The sequence below is a fragment of the Hemiscyllium ocellatum genome, chromosome 5, assembly GCF_020745735.1.
Source record: "Hemiscyllium ocellatum isolate sHemOce1 chromosome 5, sHemOce1.pat.X.cur, whole genome shotgun sequence".
In the NCBI taxonomy this organism is placed as follows: Eukaryota; Metazoa; Chordata; class Chondrichthyes; order Orectolobiformes; family Hemiscylliidae; genus Hemiscyllium; species Hemiscyllium ocellatum.
The window spans coordinates 75,817,022-75,836,421 of record NC_083405.1 but is presented as its reverse complement, the minus strand read 5'-3'; the positions used below and the strand labels follow the sequence as shown (position 1 = coordinate 75,836,421).

Here is a 19,400-nt window from a genome sequence, read left to right as displayed (position 1 = left end):
GACTACCTGCCTTGCCAGTACCATCTTGGAAAAAGGATCATTGTAGCGATGTTTTTGATTTGCAATTTTATTTTAGTTCACAAAATAGCTGGGCAGTAACATTTTAAGAGATAAGAATTCCTCAAGGATGTGCCACTTTTAAGTGGTCACGGGCAAGGTTCCGATACCTAGGCATTTTTATTACCCCCAAGTTATTTCGGACTAACTTTGCTCACTTGCTTGACAATATTAAGCGGGATCTCCAGAGATGGGAGGATCTTCCAATTTCATAGTTGGGCCGAATGCCCCTCATTAAGATGAATGTTCTTCCTTGTTTGTTTTATCCCATGTGTATGCTCCCTTTAATGTTTCCTAGGTCAACGCGGAAACTATCAGATGGTTTGGTTCCTATTTCTGGCATTGTGGGTGGCCCCTCATCAAACTTACTAAATTGCAGTTACCTCTAGGATGGGGAGGAGTTGATTTGACAAACATCAGGAGGTATCAATTGAATTCCCTGCTGTCCTTAGTCTGCAATTGGGTAGGTAACGATCTGAACTCAGTATAGCAGAACATCGAGGAAACATTCCCTCTTATTAACCTGTTGTTCATGGATAAGATGAGGACAGTTATGGACCACTGCTGAAACTCCACTGGCATTAGTACGGTCAAGGTATGGAGGGCGATGTGTCAGAGTGAGGGCTGCTTATCCAAGACTTCGCCACTTATGCTTATAGTTAGTTTGCCAGGGTTCCGACCAGGGATGATGGACTCGGGGTTCAAACTATGGGCAGCGAGAGGAGTTTCTAGTTTGGGAGACTTGTTTGAGGGGGACGTTATGGTGTCTTTTGAGCAACTGAGCCGCAAATACGGGCTGCCCAGCAGAGATCTTTTCTGGTTTTTTTCAGGTTAGGGCTTTCGTCCAGAAGAAGACTACGCTTCTCACTAAGCCCGATCCAGAGAGGTTGTTGCTACATTCCACAAGCACCCTTTCGGTTAGTGCCCTCTATCGCCTGCTGGGTTGCAGGGCCTGCCAGAATATTAACTAGTTATGTGAGGTATGGGAGCAAGAGTTAAGAGTAGAGATCTCTTCTGAAACATGGGAGAACATATGGGAGAATGCTGGAAAGATCTCAAATCTGCAATAGGACATGTGCTACGTAGTTAAAAGGTCTGCACAGGGCTCATCTGGCACTGGACCGTCTGGCGAAGTTTAAAAAAGGAGCATCTCTAATCTGCCCCAAATGTAAAATAAGTGTAGGTACTCTTAGCCATTGCTTCTGGACATGCCATAGGCTCTGTGTTTATTGGAGCGCTGTGGCGGGAGAGATAGGGAGAATCTTGACGACTGAAGTTAAAGTAGACCCGATATCTCTCTTCTTGGGTCTACCAAATTTACCATCTTTATATGGGCATGGAAAGAAACTATTTAATATTCTTGCATACGAAAGAATATTCTGATGAATTGGGTGTCTGAGAACCCGCTGGGCTTGCTGGGATGGCAGAAATTAGTTATGGAGCACATTCCCTTGGACTTTTTTACAAACATGGTGCACCACACAACAGACCATTTTTATAAGACATGGCAACCCTACTTGAGTTATTTGGATATAGATTTCTCAGTTATCTTAACCAGGGCATTTGTTTAACCAGGATTATTTGTCGAGCCCTGAGCCCTGGGCCCTGGGCCCTGGGCCCTGGAAGGGGGACCCCTGAGTTAATACGGGTACACATACAATGCTCCCGTTGCTTTGTTTGGGAGCTTTGCACCGAGAATAGCTGTTTCTGTGCTTTCAGTTTTTTTGTGTTCTCTTTTAGTTTTCTTTTTGTTTTTTTTAATCTATTAGTTATTACTTATTTATTGGCTTGCTTTGCACAGTGTTCAGGTTTGTTTTGTCTCCTAGGGTAGGTTAGTAGTTAGTAGATGGTAGTTGTATTGTAATTTGTTTTTTTCTCTTTATACTGGCATTTGTTTGTATTTTTCAATAATTTTATATATTTGTAAAGTTTTAAAAATTTGCTAATAAATATACTTACAAAAAAAAATAAGAATTCACTACTCTGTGCTCTCATCTCACTTCCAAGTGCAAGAAGACTGGTATGTGCAGCTATCTCAGTTGCTAAGTGCAAGTTGAGGTTACTAAAAAAGCAGCAGTAAGTTTTCTTTTAATCTTTTAGTGAAAGAAGCTTAAAGGTGTGCCTATAATGTCATACCACGGGTTGAATAGCAATCACAAGTGATGATTCATTAAGGGTTAGGCCTGGAAATTGATAGAAATGGGTAATTTGATCAGTTTAACATGTGCTTCGCAGATTTGTTTTGCAAGAACCACACTTTGTAAGCTCATTGGCAAGCCACTCTATCACAGCAGGTGCAAGGACTAGGAGAGAAGGGTAGAGGATGCGAAGAAGAAACTTTTACACAGAGTGGTAATTACCTCACTGCCCACAAGGATGGTGAATGTGGAAACAATCAATGGTTTCAAAATGAAATTGAATGGGCACTTGAAGCAAATAAATGTGCAGGGATTTGGGGATTGAGAACGGGCGTCGGACTGGCTGGGATGTTTTTTGAGAACTGGACTTTATCTGCCAAATGGGCTCCTTCTGTGCCTTTTATGAATCTATCACTGTAACTGTGCTGAACTTTCTGCAAAATGTTTTCACATGGCTTTAGTGACTGAACAAAAGCTTGAAAATATGATTTACTTCTTTTCTATGGGTTTTACTTGAGTATTGAAAGTTTGTAGTCTCCATTGTTGACAGCAGTTTGATTCGTATGCAAATCAATGAAACCATCTGGCCTTAGCCAGCAGCCTTTGCAGACTTCTGAATGAGAGAAGAATCAGCCTCGTCACATGAATCACTGTATTCCAAAGGTAGCATTCCCTCCTTTCGGGGAGACATTCAGTTCTTGTGATGTGCATGTTTTGTTGGTTGTGACTTTCTCTTTCCTGCTCCCTGTTGGCATTCACTCAGCTTCTTCATAGAATCATATTGTTAGTAACTCCAGACCACTTCACAGGGACATTCATGTTTTTCTTGAAAAGCTGATTGTTTACATTCCTGTTTAATATTTCATGTGGAAGAACTCCAGCTTGGTGGTTGAGGAGGAATGCTAATCTCACCTTTTTATACTGTGGGATAATAGGAGTAGTGATTCCATCTGATGTAATGTGGCTATGTCGAGGGAGGTGGCATTGCTGTAACTAGATGAGCCCAGAGCAGCATCATCTTTTGAAGGTAGTTATGGCCAAGTAAAAATCAGTGCTGATTGTGTACTCCACTGCCATGCACTTTCCTACTTAATTCTGTGATCCTTCTCCAGTTATCAGACTCAGTATGTGTTAGAAAATATACACAGTTGTGTGTTTTTAACAAACTTGTAGACCTATAGTTGATTGCTGTGGAATTTCCCATGTAACATAAACAGGGCTGATTCTTCAGCACCTTCTACAGATCTCCAGCATATTTTTAAATTCAGATCTCCACATCTGCTGTTTTTTTTTGCTTTTGTTAATATTTCTCACTATACAGTTTTGTTATTTGTTTTATATGAATTTTAATATCTTGATTGATAGGTAGATAGATAGTCATCTGTACATTGATAGATTTCAACAGTCATATGGCATGCAACTCTTGTAATATTTTCCCCATCCATCTTACTTCGCAGTTGCTGGATACTTCCCTGTTGCAAAGTTTTTGATTATGACTTTTAGAGACTTCACTTTTCACTGGTACTAGATTGTCATGGCATAGTTAATGTACACTTTGTGTTTGTTTGGTTGCAATTTGTAGTTAAAGTTTTCATTTGTTACAAAATCTTTTGTCTTTTGCTATTGCTAGACATATATATAGTCTCTGAATAGCATTATTGTCTAACTTAATGACTTTGCCATTATATTGATGATATTTAGTTCAGAATTTCGAATCGGTACCCAGCATTATATGGCAAAAATCAATACCTTTCAGTCCAGTACAGACTCGGCGGCTTACAAAACAACGGGAGTTAAAACTTGTTCGCTCCATCTGTTTTTGACTATTGTTTTCACATTGAATTAAAAACTAATTAAATTCATAAACTATATTTGTTGTTCACTTTCATACAAAATGAGTAACTTGTCCAGTGACACCTGAATAATTTTAAAGGGATTTTTGTTTTTCAACTTTAACTTATGTGACTCTTTTGTTTTACTCCTTGTTCTTTAACCTCTCTTGTGACCGGGTTTATTTATTTATATTCACATAATAGTTCACTGTATTTAGAAGGAGAGGGGGAGAAAGAGAGAAGTGCAGTGTGAGAATGACTTCATCTCTTAGCAATGTGGTCCCACAAAAGAATTGATGTATTTGTTTTGGGAGGGAATATGTTAAAATTAGATTCAGGGCATCAGCATGTTGCCACATCCAGCTGGTGGTCTTGAATTCAAATCGGGGGAGGGAATGATTTGCCTTCACACTAGGAAATTCTAAACGAATTTGGATCTTATCCTGTACCTTTGATGAAAAGTATGTAGTTCCATCGTTGGTCACTTGATGCTGCTAAGTACGTCTTTGAAATCAATTTGGTTTCCAGAATACATGACGATAGGGTTTATTTGAATTCAGGAGAAAGAGTTTACTTGAATGCAGTCCGTCTATCCAAATTGTGTAATGCGTTGTCCTATTATGTCCTATATTTATGTAAAAGTATTTTGCAGCTATTTATCCACTCGCTGCTATGTATTTGCCTATTGAATGTACTTTATGCTTATATTTGCTCCATTACTCTTGCCATTTTAACCTTACAGGCCTGGGGCTAATAACAGTATATGAATCTGCTCCATCATTTAATAAGATTGTGTCAGATCTAATTGTAAAGTCGAATCCACATTGCTGCCTGTCCTCTTGCTTCACAAGAATTTTTACCTCTCCCTTAAAAACACTTAATGAGGTGGAAGCAGAGTCCTTGTATGAATAGAGTTCTAAAATCTCATTACTCTCTGAGAATTCTTTGTTTCATCTTTGTTTTAGATAAGTGACACTGGATTTTTAAACAGCGACCACCAGTACTAGATTTTCCAGCAAGAGCAAATGTCCTCTCCGCATCTACCCTATCAAGGCCCTTCAGGGTCCTGTACGTATCAATCAAGTATAGACGAGAAATTTTTTTTTTGTTTTGCAGAGGGGAGAAAGAGACTCAGCATGAAGTGGAAAAAGCAATTGTGCTTTATAGAAGTTCACCGATTATTGCCTTGTTGTGAAATGTCATTAAAAGGACAGCAGTTTAGATACTTGTGTTGTTTGTATCCTGTATTTTGTCTAAGTTTTAAGGAAAATCCAACAATATGAATTGTCCCTCACTTGAGTTTGTATCTTAGTTTCATATGAACATCAGTTTGTTTAGTTTGCTGTAACTGAGCTCTGAATGTTATTGACGGCTGGCAAGCTTCTTTGTTTTGTTCTAACTAGCAGTTTCAGTTTTAAAAATACTACTAACCACCACTAACTACTGTTAACTTCAGTTATGTGTACCAGCCCTCTCAAAGGCATCTTTTAGAAAGAGGCATAAATCTCGCAGACTCAGCTGCTAATAATTCTTTCAATGGGGGAGGACATTTTTCTTTTTGTTCACTTATGGGATGTGAGCTTTGTTAGCTTGGCCAACATTTATTGCTCATCCCTAGTTGCTCTTGAGAAGGTGATAGTGAGTTGCCCTCTTGAATTGCTGCAGTGAAAATGGGGAGGCAATCTCCAGTGGTATTATTGCTGGACTGTTAATCCAGAGACCCAGATAATGTTCTAGGGACCCAGGTTTTAATCCTGCTGTGGAAGATGGTGAAATTTGAATTCAGTTTTTAAAAAAAATGGAATCAAGTCTAATGCTGACCATGAATCCTTAGTTGATTGTCAGAAAAACCCATCTGTATCACTAATGTCCTGTTGGGAAGGAAACGGCCATCCTTACCTGGTCTGGCTTACACGCAACTCCAGACCCACAATCTGGTCGGCTCTTAACTGCCCTCTGGGACTGTTCGGTGTGGGCAATAAATACTGGCCTATCTAGTGGCACCCTCATCCCCTGAATGAAATTTTTAAAAAAAGGGAAGGTAAGGCTCAGTCATATTATCACTAGATTATTAATCCAGAGACCCAGGTAATATTCTGGGAACCCAGGTTCAAATGCTGTTGTGACAAATGGTGGAATCTGAATACAATAAAAATCTGGAATTAAGATTCTAATGATCGTTCGAAAAATTCATCTCGTTTACTACTGCCCTTTTTAGGGAAGGAAACCATCATCCTTGCATGGTCCAGTCTGGTCTGTATGTGATTCCAAAACCACAGCAACGTAGTTGACTCTTAACTACTCTCTGGAGGGGTAATAAATGCTGGCCAGTGATACTCCTATCCTGTGAATGAATTAAAAAATAAGTCCATATGCTATAGATAAATCCACAGTGCTGTTAGGGAGGAATTTCCAGGATTTTGACCCACCGTGAAGGAACGGTGATATGTTTCCAAGTCAGTATGGTGTGCAATTTGGAGGGAAGCTTGCAGGTGATTGTATTCCATTTCTGCTGCTCTTGTCCTTCTAGATGGAAGTGGTTTGGAAGGTGCTGCACATTTATGGCTAAACCAGTTTAGTTTCTGACCAATGGTAACTCCCAGGATGTTTTTAGCAGAAGATTTAGTTGTAACATCATTGAATGTCAAAGGGTGGTTGTTAGATTCTGTCATCAGAATCTGTCATCTGGCATTGACGGGCAATGTTACTTGTCACCTGTCAGTTCAAGCCTTTGGGGGGAGCAAGGGATGGGGGAGGATGGTGCAGGGATGAAGTACGAGTCTGTGGGATCTTCATGAGGAAGATTTGTTATTGCAAAGGAAGGGAGGCAGGGAATTCTCCTCAGTTGAATCAGGAGGTGAAAAGGAAAAACAAAGTTTTTGTGCTGTGATCTATTCAACCACAAGACGTGTCATCCCGAGTACCAGTAGAATTGACAGCAGTATGACATTTTAAGAGGCAATGATGAGTACTTGGAAAAGAAAGATTAGATGATAAATTGATCTGAAAGGAGTTACAGGTAAAGGCAAAGTCCCTATTGTCCCAGGGGACCGTTGGACTGCCCTCTCATTATGAAGAGACCACTGGTAGTGGTTTACCCTGAGGATCACCATGCCTCAGGCAAGGGGAAAGATTGAAAATGTGTCTCTTCCATGGTCGCCTCAGCTGGTGTGGGAATCGAACCCATATTGTTGGCATCACTCTGCATTGCAAACCAGCCGTTTAATTAAGCAAGTGCAGGTTGTATCTCTCACACCCTTGCGCTGCCTGGATCCACACCGGAATCCATAGAAATGGGCAGAGAGATGAACCCTGTTGAAAATTGAAAATTGCATGATGTGCAGAGCTTGATCATGACCAACAGAAGACCAATTTGGCTGTTTGAGCATATGCAATATGGATGGGAAGTTTCTCTGGACACATCAGCCACAATGCAATAACATGACAGCAAAAATATTTCTCTAGCCTCCAACACTGCATGATTGTTGGAGAAAATTATCTGAAGAAAGGTTAGAGGATGAAGTTTACAAAGCCTTATTCATTTTGCATGATCTTTTTAAAGCTCAAGCTGTTTGAGTGAATGTGTGCAGTCGCGAGAACAAAATAGGGACTTCAAATAGAATGAATTGCATTGACAGATGCTTATTATTGATGCTATGTGGCTAAATATTAACAATATTTCAGTTTGTGGAGATAGGAGTGATTAGGTTAGATGACCAAAAACATGGTTAGTGTTAAATTGTTAAGGAATTTCTTAGAGAAGGAAAGCAAGGTAGTAGGGCTTAGGAAAGGAGGTCCGGAGATTAGGTCGCAGGTAACAGAAGGCACTGGCACTGCTGCTAGAGCAGTTAAAATTGATGATGTCCAAGTGACTAGGATTAGGAGATTGCAGACTGGAGGGCTGTGGAGGTGGAGGAAGTTTAGAGAGAGGGGTGAGTACATGAAGGGATTTGGAATGAGGATGAAAATTTAATGATCAAGAAGCTTGCTCAACGAGGAGCCAGTGTAGGCCAGCAAGCACAAGAGAGATAGTGGCACATGACTTTGTTGCCCATTTTGGATGGCAGTATCTTTTGAGGTGTAAAGATAACCTTTTTTGGAATATGGACTTAAATGGGAAAAGGTGCTGCTTTAACCTAAGGAAGTTGTGTAAGAAGATGTTTGCAGTTTTAAAAACAAGTTATTGGAATACTTTACAGAGAAAACTAAGAAGTGCAGATGATGGAAGTCAGAAGTAGCTGGAGAAACTCAGCAGGTCTGCCAATATAAATGGAGAAATAGCAGAATCACAAGGATACATGAACACCAGCTTGCCACAAAAAGACATGACCCCCTGTCCCTCATAGCCCTACACACGGATGAAAAAAAAACACCAGTTCGACTGGGACAGGCTAAGCAAAGACCTGCCAGAGAATTCCTAGAGGCCTGACACTCCAACCAAGCCATAAACAAGCACATTGATCTAGATGCCATCTATCAACCCCTCAGAAAATGAACAGGAAATGACATCACCACGAACCCAAGGAACCCTATCCAGGAGAAAGATATAAATAGAAAGCAGGAGACAACAGCTTCGCTTCACTTGGAGGTCGCCACTGATGATGTTACCTAGCCAGGTAATGAAACGTCTGGATATCAAACCTACAGCTCAGCAAACAAACCTACACCTTAAACCTCAACCTGAGCTACAAATCTGACAGCAGAATCAACATTTTGGGTTCAGTGACCCTTCAGGACTTATTCTGAATGGTGTTGAACTTTATGCAGTAATCAGAGACCATCTCAACATTCTTTCTCAATGTTCAAGGAAAAAAATCATTAATGTAAAAGTTAAAGAAAGTTGGGCCTAGGATAAAATCTCTACAGACACTCCTCACGATGTCCTGGAGCTAGAATGATTAATCTCCAATAATTGCAACTATCTTCCTCTGCCAGATCTGATACCAGCCATTAGTTGTTTCTCCCGATCCCCATTGATTTGAGCTATGCTGCGGCTCCTTGATGCTGTACTCTGTTAAATGCTGTCAGTGGCAATTGCTATCACCTCACCTCTGGAAGTTGGCTCTTTTGTCCATGTTTGGACAAAGACTTTAACATAGTCAGATTCACTTGAGTGACTCTGTCAAAATCCGAACTGAGCATCAATGTGCAGATTATTGCTAAGCAAGTGCCACTTGATAGTACTCTTGAAACTAATGGGGTGGTAATTGGCATGGTTAGATTGTCTTCTGCTTTTTGTGCACAGGACATACTTATGCAATTTTCCACATGGCTTGAGGGGTATGTCAATGTTATACTGTACAGGAACAGCTTGACTAGGGGCACAGTGATATGATGTATCTGTTCAGTTCACCAGGACTTTGAAGAGCTTTGGAAAGTCTTGCTGAAATTCTCTCATGTCTTCATTCTGAATTACTGCAGCACTCTTTCTATGAGATTCGGACAAATACATGCATTTCTACTCAACAATGAAACATTCTGTTCCTCAGCACGTATACTATTTCACTGACATTTTGTCCTCTGAGATTAAGCTACCTAGTCATTTCCATCCACCTGATGACCTGTGCCCTTTGGATCTTGCATTTTGTCGTCAGACTTTTTTGGACAACATGGCAAGTTGTCTGCCAGTACTGAAGCAGTTGGTTCTGTGTCAAGTTTAAATTTTGCTTCAAAGACATGTCTTTAATTTGATGTAGCAAAGGTTTTGATTGTTTGACGTCCTTGGTAAAGGTTGCCTTCATCATCTTATTTTATATCTTTAGCTTGTTGAACTTCCTGTTTTGTTACATGATTTCCACTTTTCTAGAAATCTTTCTTTTGCAGAAACTGTAGCGAATAACTCACCTCCTGACTCTCCATTCTGCAAGGCACAAGTCAGGAGTGTGATGGAATACTCCCCACTTGTCTGGATGTGTGCAGCTCCAATGATGCTCACAAAGATTGGCACCATCCAGGACAAAGCAGGCCACTTTTTTGCGCCACATCCACTCCCACCAGTGATGCTCAGTAGCAGCAGTGTTTACCATCTACAAGATGTACTGGAGAAATTCACCAGACATTCTCAGACAGCACCTGTCAAACTTATGACAACTTCCATCTAGAAGGACAAGGGCAGCAGCTATGGGGGAACATAACCACTTGCAAGTTCCCCTCCAAGCCACTCATATTTCAAGTCCATCACCGCTCCTTCACTGTCACTGGGTCAAAATGTTGGAATTCCTCCACTAAGGGCAATGTGGAACAACCCATGGCAGGTGGACTGGCATGGTTCAAGAAGGCAGCTCACCACCACCTTCTCAGCTAGGGATGGACAATAAATGATGGGCAGTCAGTGATGCCTACATCTCCTTTTTAAGTGTTTTTGTTGGTAATGGGGTGGTGGGTCGGAAATCAGTTTTCTGTTCATTTGCAATATTTTCCAATATGATCCAACTGACCACACTTTTGTGTACTAAATTGTGGGAAGGCTAACTACAGCAATATTAGGCAGGAACTGGGGTTTGGAGATTAGTGGTGGGGAGGGGGTTGCTGTGGGGGGGTTAAGACCATAAGACATAAGAGTGGAAGTAAGGCCATTCGGCCCATCAAGTCCACTCTGCCATTCGATCATGGCTGATGGGCATTTCAACTCCACTTACCCGCATTCTCCCCGTAGCTCTTAAGTCCTTGTGACATCAAGAATTTATCAATCTCTGCCTTGAAGACATATAGCGTCCCTACCTCCACTGCACTCTGCGGCAATGAATTCCTTAGGCCCACCACTCTCTGACTGAAGAAATTTCTCCGCATTTCTGTTCTGAATTTACCCCCTCTAATTCTAAGGATGTGTCCACGGGTCCTATTCTCCCCACCTAACGGAAACAATTTCCTAGCGTCCACCCTTTGTTTGAGGGTACATCCATATCTGTCATTCGGGAATCTTTTTTAAAGGAAAATGGATTCAAGTTCAGTCAAAAAGAAAAAGGAGACAAACGTAACGTTGAGGAAACTGAAGATAGAGCCCTCGAAGAATGCAGATTGCAGGAAAAACACAAAGTTTTAGGAAGGCCATGAGATGACTTTGGTAATCAGAATAAGGAAAATCCCAAGGTGTTTTATACATGTATAAGGAGCAAGAGGATAGCAAGGGAAAGGCAGTGCCAGTCAATGACAAAGGAGGGAATTTATGCTTGGAGCCACAGGTAGTAGGTGAGATCCTCAATGAATACTTTAAATTGGTATTCGCAAAAGAGAAGGAAATGATGGATGGTGAGTCTCAGGTGAGGTATGTTGATTATTCTAAGCCATGTTGATATAAAAAAAAGGAGATGGTGTTGGGCATTAAGGTAGATCTGATGGGAACTATCCCAAAATGCTGAAGGAGGCCAGTGAGGAAATTACAGGGTCCTTATATGAAATTTATGTATCCTGTTTAGTCACAGAGGGTTGGAAAATTGCCAATGTTTTCCTTTGTTTAAGAAGTACAATGAGGATAATCTGGGAAATTACAAGCTGGTGAACTTTAATCAGTGTTGGGAAATTATTGGAGAAGGTTCTTAGGATTTACTCACATTTAGCAATAGATAGCATGGTTTTGTGCAGGGAAGGTTGTGTCTCACAAAGCTAATTGAGTTCTTTGAGGAAGTGACAAAAATGATTGAGGGCAGACTGCTGATGTTAGCAAGGCCTTTGACAAGGTTCCTCATGGCAGGCTTTTACTGAAGGTGAAGTCATATGGGATCCATGGTGAGCTATGGTAAGATAAATACAGAATTGGCTTGGTCATAGAAGACAGAGGTTACTTTTCCTACTGGAGATCTGTGACCAGTAGTGATCTGTAGGGATGGGTGCTGGGACTCTGTTGTTTGTAATGTATATAAATGACTTGGAGGAGAATGTTGGTGGCCTGATTAGTAAGTTTGTGTTTAACACACAGATTGGGGAATGTGTCGATAATGAGAATTGCCAGAGGATACGTCAGGATGTAAATAGGCTGAAAGATCGGATGGAGTTTAACATGAGGTGATGTAATTTAGAAAATCTAATGCAGGGGGAGCATTATATAGTAAATGCTCAAAGCCTTCAGTAGTATCAAAGTGCACTATGGACAATTCACCTAACCTGCACATCTTTGGACTGTGGGAGGAAAACTGGAGCACCCAGAGGAAACTCACGCTGCCATGGGGAGATTGTGCAAACTCCACACAGACAGTTGTCAGAGCCGGGAATTGAACCCAGGTCTCTGGCGCTGTGAGGCAGCAGTGCTAACCACTGTGCCACCGTGCCACCCCAAGGACAACTTGATAGAGATTTACAAAATTATGAGTGGCATCAATGGAATTGATAGTTGGAATCTTTTTCTCAGGGTAGAAGTATCAGTTGCTAGGGAACATAGGTTCAAGGGAAAAGAGGGTAAGTTCAAGGGAGATGTAGGTGACACAGAGGCCACTTTTTACATGGAGGGTGATACGTGCTTGGAGTGCACTGACCGAGGAGGTAGTGGAAGTAGATACAATAGATTAAGTGACGTCTTGACAGATACATGAACAGATAGGGAATAGAGGGACATGGATAGCTTAGAGGCAAAAGGTTTTAGTTTGGAAAGGCATCATGTGTTGGCACAGTCTGGGGTGGCTGAAGGGCCTCTTCCTGTGTGGTACAGTTCTTTGTGCTACTCAGCTGCCCCTTTCTGGACATTGTTGCACTGCCTGGTGCTGTATCTTGTCCAATCAAATAGGCCAATGATGTTGATTCCTGTCCTTTGTGCATTTTGGTGAGCTTTCAGGTGTGTGATTCCATCATATTTGGCCCTTTCCATCTGAGCATGTCAGATGACTTCACAATGTTTCCTTGTGACACTGATTATTTTGAGCCCTGATTTCCACCTGCATCATTAATTGATTTTGCTTTCCCAATGTTAAATGCTGCTTGGATTGAAAAATGCCTGACAGTTTTACATCCCTCACACCAACTACTGTATAGTCTCTTATTAATTCATCCTTCAAGGCTCCATTCCTGATGAAGGGCCTATGGCGTAAATGTCGGCTCTCCTACTCCTTGGATGCTGCCTGACCTGCTGTGCTTTTCCAGTGCCACACATTTTGACTCCATAGCTGTAGTACCCTGCTAGATAATATAATTCCATCCAAAGCTTTGTATTGATTCTCCAAGATGCTGAGATTGCTGATTAAATCTCAAACACACTAACTAAATTTCTTTGGCACTGAAGTATGGGTTTAATGCTTTCATAATGCATCATACTCTGTTGTGCTTTCATCCATACTTCCCACTTATAGCTTCATTATGCATCTTTCACACAGAGGTTGAGGTAATGGCAAGGTCTCTACTGGAGGTCCATTGCTATGGGCTGTCATTTCTGGATAACCTGGGTAAATACGCCTTTTTTTCTGACTATTGACATGCTCTTGGCCTGTGTTTTATTCCTCTCCAGAATATTGCCAGTTCATGGCTTAGGTATAAAGTCTTGTACAGCCCTAGAATCAAAGTCCTCTGAGACATATACCCAGCTCCTGGAGTCGTCTCCTTTTGCTTTCTATTTCTCAAAATTTTCCAAAGTCCCAGTCTGCCTTCAAAGTCTCCTAATTTTTTTTTCCCTTTAACCATACATTAAAAGTCCTCTGAAATCCTATCCTCCCTTTGGAGTTTTGCTTATTCCCTTGACTCTGTTTCATCTTCAGGTTCTGGTTCTGGAGATTTAGTTTTCCCTCGAGCCACTGTGCTTTATACTGTGCATTTAAATCAGTCCTGATTCCTGAGCATTGAGAGAGGATCTGTGTGTATTTGGCTGTGGGTGTCCGCACACACACTGTCCCCGAGGCTGCTTGCTTCTTATAACAAGTAAGGCTCTTCAATTACTTATTTACTGTAAAACTCCTTTGTTTACATTGATTTAGGTTATCAAATACAGTTTTCAAATATAGTGCCTAAGATCTCTCTCCTCCTGTTCTCTAGACCAAAACCAGCTCTCTCTTGCTGATGAGAGAAAGTGAGGACTGCAGATGCTGGAGATCAGAGCTGAAAAATTGTTGCTGGAAAAGCGCAGCAGGTCAGGCAGCAGGAGAATCGATGTTTCGAGCATAAACTAAACGTAGATTCTCCTGCTCCTTGGATGCTGCCTGACCTGCTGCGCTTTTCCAGCAACACATTTTTCAGCTCTCTTCCTGATGTCAGAGTTATGTGATCAGTTACATCATAATTATGTTCAAGAAATTTTGTTATGGCACACTCAATTCCATAATCCTAACATTTTCCCCACATATCTCCAAGGAATAAAGATTCCAATTGAAAGTAAAATACTCCAGGCCACTTATTTATCAATATTGTAATCAAAGGCTGCTGAGTGATGGTTTCTTAAAAAAAAGGCTTGTTTCAGAAATCAATCCTCAAACAATGGATAAAATGCCTTGTGGCCAAAATAGGAGTTGACTTATTTAGTCACTCTACATCAATGGTATGATTACGTGTGATTGTTACTCAGCATAATAACCCTAACTGTATCCATTAACTCACTCTGAACAATGCTACAGGATATCTGTGCATGCAGATGTGTCCACTTGGCTGCATTCAATATTTAATATACTTAGCATTTTCATTAAAAATGTTTGTCTTGAAATGGTTCTGGCAGATTAATTTAGACCAAGATTCAAATTTACTGACTATTACACTGTTTGGTAGTTATTGCTTCAGTCATCTCCAGCAGAGATTTTTCCGAAGGTCGATGTCTTGAATCCTGTAAAGGAAACTGGAAACCATTTGCCATGTCTGTGACCATTCTAGTGCATTACTTTGCACCCCTGCCCTTGGCAGTAATTTGAGTTTAAACCAAACTGTTTGTCACCTTGAGTGCCACATTTGACCCCAAGGCACGTTTCCAGCAACGGGTTTGAGCCAGACTAGGTTGAAAGCGTTATTCAGTCCCTACTTTCTGTCAGCATTTAATGTCTGCCAACAATAATAACACAGTTGTGAAAAGATCATTGTTACACCTTTTTATTTTAAGATCTCTGATCTCAAGGCCATTTGGTTACAACCCTTGTGATTGACAGTGGAAAATGACATTACATTTGGACTAGTATCTGAAAATTAGCCTCGTCTACATTGTCAAAGCTGTTCCCAGTGTGGTAGTCCATTTCCTTTTTGACAATGTGCCAAAGTGGGAAATGACCTCATAATCGAGAAGCAAAGCACCATCCTGTCATGACATGAGTCTTTTACTCCTTCTCTCATGAAACTATTTTCAGAAAGTACAGTAATGCAATAAACATATGGCAAATTAAAATTTGGAAAATGCATTCATAAACCAAACTATTTTTTTCCTTTTCCACTTGTATTTGAAACCTAGTGATTTCCACAATAAGTAATTCAAAAAGTATTCATCTAACTATGTATTCAAATGTGGTCAGAAATGGTTTTTGCAAGAATAGAGTCTCAGTGGCAGAAAATCAAAGTTAAATTGTTTGCAGCTGTATTTAGCTATGCCAGAGTAAAACCTTGTCTACCTTCCAGAAGACCAAGAATGTTCAGCTTTTTGAACTGCATCTGTTCAAGTTAAGGTTGCTTTTAAATTTGGTAGTTGCACTCTCAGAGTGGCTTAGTCAGAGATGTGGAGCAGAATGGTGATGTTTACCTGCTCATCTGGTTGCTGCTTTAAGGTTTTTGCACAATTACTTGCTGCAGGAAAGTAGTCAAAACAGGAAAACCCAAACATCTATGGCTTTTTGTAAATTGTCAATCTGAGCAATTGCAACTGCATGTGAATTTTTATTTCCATGTCCAAAGAATGCATTGTGAAATCGAGTCTTGGTAGCGGTCAGTGAATCATTTTTGTTTTAACTTTTCATTTTAATTGCCAATTTTTGAAAAATTGATTTCCATCTTCAATATTTAATATTCACTTGAATATCTCGGTAGGAACTGGCTTTTTTATAAGAGATAAAAACAATGACTGCAGATGCTGGAAACCAGATTCTGGATTAGTGGTGCTGGAAAAGCACAGCAGTTCAGGCAGCATCTGAGGAGCAATAAAATTGATGTTTTGGGCAAAAGCCCTTCATCAGGAATACAGGCAGAGAGCCTGAAGGGTGAAGAGATCAATGAGAGGAGGGTGGGGCTGGGGAGAAAGTAGCATAGAATACAATAGGTGAGTGGGGGAGGGGATGAAGGTGATAGGTCAGGGAGGAGGGTGGAGTGGATAGGTGGAAAAGAAGATAGGCAGGTAGGACAAGTCATGGGGACAATGCTGAGCTAGAAGTTTGGAACTGGGGTGAGGTGGAGGAAGGGGAAATGAGGAAACTGTTGAAGGCCACATTGATGCCCTGGGGTTGAAATGTTCCGAGGCGGAAGATGAGGTGTTTTTCCTCCAGGCGTTGGGTGGTGAGGGAGCGGCGGTGAAGGAGGCCCAGGACCTCCATGTCCTCGGCAGAGTGGGAGGGGGAGTTGAAATGTTGGGCCACAGGGTGGTGTGGTTGATTGGTGCAGGTGTCCCAGAGATGTTCCCTAAAGTGCTCTGCTAGGAGGCGTCCAGTCTCCCCAGTTAGAGGAGACTGCATCAGGAGCAAAGGATACAACAAATGATATTGGTGGATGTGCAGGTAAACCTTTGGATGTGAAAGGCTCCTTTAGGGCCTTGGATGGAGGTGAGGGAGAAAGTGTGGGATCAGGTTTTGCAATTCCTGCGGTGGCAGGGGAAGGTGCCGGGGAGGGGGGGCTCTCCCCAATATGACAGGCCACCTACTTGCAGAACGTTTCAGAGAACACCTCTGGGACACCCGGACCAACCAACCCAACCACCCTGTGGATCAACACTTCAACTCCCCCTCCCACTCCACCAAGGACATGCAGGTCCTTGGACTCCTTCATCGCCAGACCATAGCAACACGACAGCTGGAGGAAGAGCGCCTCTTCTTCCGCCTAGGAACCCTCCAACCACAAGGGATGAACTCCTATTTCTCCAGTTTCCTCATTTCCCCTCCCCCCACCTTGTCTCAGTCCCAAACCTCGATCTCAGCACCACTTCCTAACCTGCAATCTTCTTCCTGACCTCTCCGCCCCCAACCCCACTCCAGCCTATCACCCTCACCTTATCACCCTCACCTTATCACCCTCACCTTATCACCCTCACCTTATCACCCTCACCTTATCACCCTCACCTTATCACCCTCACCTTATCACCCTCACCTTATCACCCTCACCTTATCCTCCTTCCACCTATCGTATTTCCAATGCCCCTCCCCCAAGTCCCTCCTCCCTACCTTTTATTTTAGCCTGCTTGGCACACTTTTTTTCCTCATTCCTGAAGAAGGGCTCATGCCCGAAACGTCGATTCTCCTGCTCCTTGGATGCTGCCTGACCTGCTGCACTTTTCCAGCAACACATTTTCAGCTCTGATCTCCAGCATCTGCAGTCCTCACTTTCTCGTAGCCAACAAAGAGACCGGCATAGCCGGGGCCATTATGGGTGCGTATGGCTACCAGTTGGTCTGGAGTAAGTGGGAGGATTCGAAGGAGAAATTGTTAAGGGTGAGGACCAGTTCGGCCAAACGAATGAGTGTGTCGGTGGAAGAGTACTTTTGCGACATCAGGAGAGGAAGAAACAGATGGTTTGGAGGCCCTGGTCATGGCAGATATAGGAGTAGAGGGATTGGATATCCATGGTGAAGATGAGACATTGGGGGCCAGGGAAACGTAAGTCTTGGAGGCGGTGGAGGGCGTGGGTGGTGTCTTGAATGTATGTGGGGAGTTCCTGGACTGGGGGGATCGGACAGTGTAGAGGTAGGTAGAAATGAGTGCAGGAGCAAGGAGCATGCTGAGACAATGGGTCGGCCAGGGTGGTCAGGCTTGTGGATCTTGGGAAGGAGGTAGAACCGGGCAGTGCAGGGTTCCTGGACTGTGAGGTTGGAAGCTATGGGTGGGAGATCTCCTGAGGTGATGAGGTTCTGTATGGTCTGGGAGATGATGGTTTGGTGATGTGGTCCTGGTCGAGGGGGCGGTAGGAAGTGGTGTCCTCAAGTTGGCATCTGGCTTCAGTGATGTAGAGGTCAGTGCACCAGACTACCACTGTGCCCCCTTTATCTGCTGGCTTGATGGTGAGGTCGGGATTGGAGCAGGTGAAAGGTAGCAGTGGAAGGATGCTTTTCTCAATAGAAGGTTGTGATAGTGGTCTTCCACAGGAATCAGTGCTGGGGCCTCTGATGTTCATGGTCTGCATAAATGATCTGGAGAAAAACATGGCTGGTCTAATTAGTAAGTTTGCAGACAATGCAAAGATTGGTGGAGGTGTGATAGTGAGGAGGGTTGTCAAAGATACAACAGGATTATAGATCAGTTGGAGGCATGGGCAGAAAAAATGGCAGTTGGCGTTTAATCCAGACAAGTGTGTGGTGATGCATTTTGGATGGTCAAATACAGGTGAAATTATACAGTGAATAGTAGAACCCTTAGGAGTATTGATATGCAGAGGGATCTGGGTGTGCAGGTCCACAATTCACTGAAGGTGGCAGTGCTGGTAGATAAGGCCCACATTGGAATGGGCACTGAGTATAAGGATAGACAAGTTATGCTGCAGCTTTATAGTAATTTATTTAGGCCATACTTTGAATATTGCACATAATTCTGGTCACTACACTACCAGAAGAATGCGGATGCTTTGGAGAGGGTACAGAAGTGGTTTACCAGGATGTTGCCTGGTATGGGGGATTTTAGCTATGCAGAAGGACTGGGTTTGTCTTCACTGGAACATAAGAGATTGAGCAGTGACCTGAAAGAAGTTTATCATAACATGAATAGAGTGGAAATTTTGAGGCTTTTTCTCAAAATAGAGGGGTCGATTACTAGGGGATGCAGGTTCAAGGTGCAGGGAGTGTGACACTTAAAATAGATGTACGAGGCAGGTTTTTCACACAAGGGTGGTGAGTGCCTGGTACGTGCTGCCAGAGGAGGTGGTGGAAATAGGCATAACAGCAGCATTCAAAAGATACCCGGATGAATACATGAATAGGAAGGGAATAGAGGAATATGGATCCTGTAAGTGAAGATGGTTTTAGTATGGAAAGGCAAAATGTGTCAGCGCAGGCTTGGAGGGCCGAAAGGCCTGTTCCTATGCTGTATTATTCTTTGTTGTTTGTACTGCCAATCAATCCTGCTGTTCAGTTAAATTATGGCTTCTTCCAGTTTGGTATTCATTAAATTTAAATTGTGATCTAATTGTAGAATTCTCTTCTAATTGTAGCTTGTTATAATCCTAAATTTATATCTTTATTAGATTTTATGTATGGTTTGCTAAAATTTATTTTTGGGTAGAAGATAATAGTAAAAGAGAGAAGAAAATACTCATTTAAAATACTACATGCAATTTTAATGTGATTCGGGTTCACATT

At 42.0% G+C, this 19,400-nt stretch overlaps 1 protein-coding gene across 1 annotated transcript in view; it reads left to right on the top strand.

The window, feature by feature from the left end:
* The window catches only part of stk17a (serine/threonine kinase 17a), a 112,632-nt gene that overhangs the window by 14,389 nt on the left and 78,843 nt on the right, over nt 1-19,400 (top strand). The gene's annotated exons all lie outside the window — the stretch shown is intronic.